This window comes from Polyodon spathula, unplaced genomic scaffold, assembly GCF_017654505.1.
Source record: "Polyodon spathula isolate WHYD16114869_AA unplaced genomic scaffold, ASM1765450v1 scaffolds_3687, whole genome shotgun sequence".
NCBI classification, from domain to species: domain Eukaryota; kingdom Metazoa; phylum Chordata; class Actinopteri; order Acipenseriformes; family Polyodontidae; genus Polyodon; species Polyodon spathula.
Genome location: NW_024475146.1, coordinates 1,153 through 5,614, shown reverse-complemented (window position 1 = coordinate 5,614; position 4,462 = coordinate 1,153). Strand labels below are relative to the sequence as shown.

General features: G+C 47.0%; 2 non-coding genes and 1 pseudogene across 2 annotated transcripts; all 3 read left to right on the top strand.

Moving 5' to 3' along the window:
• Positions 1–205: 205 nt before the first annotated feature.
• On the top strand, positions 206–395 carry LOC121312207. The gene has a single exon (XR_005949734.1). It is a non-coding gene; the product is annotated as a U2 spliceosomal RNA (small nuclear RNA).
• A 2,434-nt stretch (positions 396–2,829) lies between these two features.
• Positions 2,830–3,043, top strand: LOC121312206 (annotated as a pseudogene).
• A 512-nt stretch (positions 3,044–3,555) lies between these two features.
• LOC121312208 lies at positions 3,556–3,673 on the top strand. Its single transcript, XR_005949735.1, has one exon. It is a non-coding gene; the product is annotated as a U5 spliceosomal RNA (small nuclear RNA).
• Positions 3,674–4,462: the final 789 nt, after the last annotated feature.

Genomic DNA, 4,462 nt, shown 5'->3' with positions numbered 1-4,462 from the left:
TTTTTTGTGTAATAGAAAATAAAAAATAAATTCTTTTTATTTCTGTACACATAAATTACTGTCTGGACCTTCCATTTAATACACTCTCGCCTCACACTGCTATACAAATATAGGATGTCTCCAATGTACTGTGTGTTTGTAAAATATGTAAATACCACTGTAACAGTATGGTTACTTAGAAGTATGTAAATATGTAATTAATTTGATTGTATTGTAATTGTAATGTGTCCATTAAAAAAAAAAAAAACCAAAAAAAAAAAAAAAATCTGTTCTTATAAGTTTAATATCTGATACGTCCCCCATAGTGGGACCGTCTATATTAAATGGATTTTAGGAAGCGGGAGATGGAAGCGGGGCTTGCTCCGTCCACGCCACGCATCGACCCGGCAAAAAAAAAAAAACCAAAATTTTTTACCGTCATGGAGGCCTTGCCACGGTCAAAGAGTCTTTCCCGTTTGGGAGGAGAGAGAGGAGAGGAGAGAGGGAGGAGAGAGAAGAGAGGGAGGAGAGAGGAGAGGAGAGGGTGGGATGGGAGGGAGGGGTTGGTAGGGGAAAAAGGACCCTGCGCCCTGGCAAAAGGGGGTTTTTGCGAGAAAAGGTTCTTTCTGTTGTTTTTTTTTTTTTTTTTTTTTTTTTCATATTTTATATTCAGGCAGGCCTAACACACCCAGCAGGCCAGTGTAGCAGCAGCAGCAGCAGCAGCAGCAGCAAAGCGCCCTTTCGCCGGGGCGGAATGGCAGATGCGTTTTGGGAGGAGTTCCATGTTTTTGTTTTGCGTGCGTGGCCTCGCTGCCGCTTGGCAGAGGGGAGTGCCTTTGGGCCGGCCGGAAGGTCTCGGCCACCAGCAAAGGCACGCTCCCGCTTCTCTACAGCTCGAATGAATTGTAAAGGGCGGAAAATGATTTTAAAGGCACCCCTCCTCGTAAAAATATGACTCAAGCTTAGGCTTTTTTGGACAGCCCTTCCCTTCAGGGAGGGGCTCCACCTGGAGTTTAAAAGCAGTACTAGGTCTTTCCCGCCAGGAGGGGGCAACTCGGGCCGTGGAAGGAAGGAAGGGTTCTCTTCCTTCCTTCCTTCCTTCCTTCCTTGCCTTCCTTCCTTCCTTCCAGGAGAGGCCCGCCCGCCCGGGAAGCAAGTACCACGACTGCTGCGGCGGGCGGCCGCGCCCGGGGCGTTTGGCCAAAACCATTGTGGGCATCGCTTCTCGGCCTCTTGGCTCTGATCGAATGTATGTGGCTCGAACTGGCGTCGTAAAAATACAAGGAACCACCTCTTCCGTTCCTTGGACCTGCTCTAACGTTCACCCTTTTCTCTACGTTAACTAAGCTAAAGCAACTTCCTCTTTGCTTCTTCCGAGAACCTTCCTTTTCGTCTAAACACCTAGTGGCCACGTGCCTTCAAAAAAGCACTGCTTTCCGACGACCTTCCTAAACCTGACGTCACTTCAGTTGAAGTCAATTTTTTGTTTGCAGCAATATGAGAGTTATTTTGATTTAACTTTGTGCACTGAGGATTTGGCTAGAGGAGTCTGGGATATTTTTCAGAAAAGGAAAGAAGAAGAGCCTTTTGTGTTTTATATTGGGGATCCACTTTTTGCACGGGAGGTTAGACCACTGTTTGTTTTTATGTTTAACCCACATGTCACAGATGAAGAAGTTAAGATTTTTGTTGGGAGTGTTTGTGACATTTTTTCGGGACCAGAGAAAGTGTGTGATCCAATGGGAATTTGGAACGGAAAAAGGAGATTTTTTGTTCGTTTGAGGATTACAAGTGCGGAGGCAGGGGGAATTGTACATCTTCCAGGAATTGTGCAAATTGGAGGGAACAGGGGTTATCTGAGTTATCCTGGACAACCAAGGAACTGTTATAAGTGTGGGGAGGGGGGACATGAGGCTGCGAAATGTTCTGCTTTGTTTTGCAGAAAGTGCCAGAGTGCAGGCCATGAAGCAAAAGATTGTGAGGAGCCAAAGAAGTGCAGTAAGTGTGGAGGCCTGGACCATCTGTATAAAGATTGTGGGAAGGATAAAGAGAACCAAGGAGAGCAGCAACCAAGAGCGAAAGAGAGCGGAGCCAAGAAGCAGGATAAGAGTACCATGCCGGAGGTGAAGGTGACTGTTGGGGGAGGAGTCCAGAGTAAAGGAGGCGGAATGGCGGGAAAAGTTGGAGCTGAGCTGACAAAGGAAAGGGGTGGAGAGTCGAGAAAGGAGGAGGGTGGAGGCGTGTCTAAAGAGGACCAACAGAGGCCCCCGGAAGAACACTCTGACCCGATGGAGGGAGTCGAGGGAGAGGTACAGAGGAAGAGGAAAGACAGAGAAGGGAAGGATGAGAAGACTGCTGAAGGCCAAACAAGGAGGATGAAAGGAGGAGAGGAGGGAGCAACACCAAGCTCGAGTTGGGGTGATCGGGTGGAGGAAGAGGTAAAGAAGAAGGAGGAAGAGGTAAAGAAGAGGAGTAGCAGGGTGACCGAAAAAGATTTAGAAGACTTAATGAGGTGGGCATGTCCCCAGGATTTTGAGAAGTTGATGAAGTGGAAGGAGAGACTGCGGGTAATGAGATTTATGGAGGGTGAATGGTTATGCTATGAAGAAGAAAAAGATAGGATTTTGTTTGAAGCAAAGAAGAAGAGGTTGGAAGAGCTAAGGAGAGGGAAATAGTTTTGCATACTAAAAAGAAAAAAATGATAAAAGAGAATTGTTAGAAGTCTATTTTTTTTTTGTTTTTAGAAGTTAAAGAATGTATATGTATGGGGATGATTTTTGGGAAGATATTTGGGGAAGGATGGGGTTTGTTTTGAATTGTTAATTGTGTGATTGTGTTTATTGTTTGAATATTTATTGTTTGAGTATTTTCTAATAAAAAAAAAAAAAAAAAAAAAAAAAAAAAATCTGTGCTTATCAGTTGATTATAGACTACTCTTGCAGGGGTATACGGGAACGTCTATATTAAATGGATTTTTGGAAGCGGGAGATGGAAGCTGGGCTTGCTCCGTCCACTCCACGCATTGGCCCGGTATTGCAGTGCCTCCGGGAACGGTGCCCATTTCTCAAAAAGGTCAAAAGAGAGAGAGAGAGGGTGGAGGGCGGGGGGAGGTGGGACCCACCCTCCCCTTTCCTGGGACGCGCCGTTTTCCCGCTCTTTTCGTTCTTTTCTTTTTTTTTTTTTTTTTTTTTTTTTCAGGCATTTCATACGCAGCAGGCCAGTTCAGCAGCAGCAGCAGCAGCAGCAAGCGCCTTTCGCCGGGGCGAACGGCAGTGCGTTTTGGGAGGGTTCCCTGTTTTTGTTTGCGTCGTGGCCGGCTGCGCTTGACAGGAGGGGGGTCGTTGGGCCGGCCGGAAGGGCTTCGGCACCGCAAAGGCCGCTGGCTTCTCTACAAGCTCGAATAAACCTTTCGCCTGTCTACGGTCTGAAGATAATGCTCTGATAGAAGGAGGGCAGAGGAAGCGAGTTACGAAAGTATTCACGAATCCGAGAAGCGTGACGACAAATGGCAGGACGCCGCTTGGTAGAGGGGAGTGCCTTTGGGCCGGCCGGAAGGGCTCGGCCGCCAGCAAAGGCACACTCTGGCTTCTCTACAGCTCGAATAAACCTTTCGCCTTTTACTAAAGATTTCCGTGGAGAGGAGCATTTACGAGTTCGATCCAATTTTTGGACAGCCCTTCCCCTCAGGGAGGGGCTCCACCTGGAGTTTAAAAGCAGAACGAGCACAGAAAGGGCGGTCGCCCCCGTTGGAGCCCGGCACCTTTCCTTCCTTCCTTCCTTCCTTCCTTCCTTCCTTCCCTCCGCCCGCCCGAGAAGCAAGTACCACGACTGCTGCGGCGGGCGGCCGCGCCCGGGGCGTTTGGCCAAAACCATTGTGGGCATCGCTTCTCGGCCTCTTGGCTCGATCAAGGGTTGCGATCGCTTTGGTTGTTAACAACTAAGGTTTTGTGTTTATCTTTTACAGGAGCTCTAAAGGCTTGCCGGTATTTCTTGTGGAGGGGGACCGGATAGCAGAGAGCAGAGAGATCAGCGTTGTGTTTTATCGGGTAGGGCCCCTTGGGGCACCTCACCTTTAATTGTTTTGTGATGTCGTTTGCAAGGATGGGAGAGAGAAGGTACAACTGTGTACGGTTTTCTTTAAAGAAGAAATACACAGAAGGGGATTTGAGGATGGAGATGGGGAGGTTAGAATTCAGTAGGTGTGTATTACAGAGGGCCTTGAAATTTGAACCTAAAGATTTGAACTGCCTTATTGCTTTACCAAATGGTATGTCTTGGGATGTTAGTTTTTGTAATGAAGGAGTGTATAGAGCATTTTGGACCAGATATGAGGAAAAGAAAGATTTGCTGGCTCTTGTTAAGTTTAATGTTGAAGCTTTGTCAGACAACTCTGTGAAAACTGTAGTTGTGAGAATGTTAAGTGAGAGTGTTACAGATTATGATATTCGTACTTGGCTGTGTAGATATTGTGATGTTAAAAGAG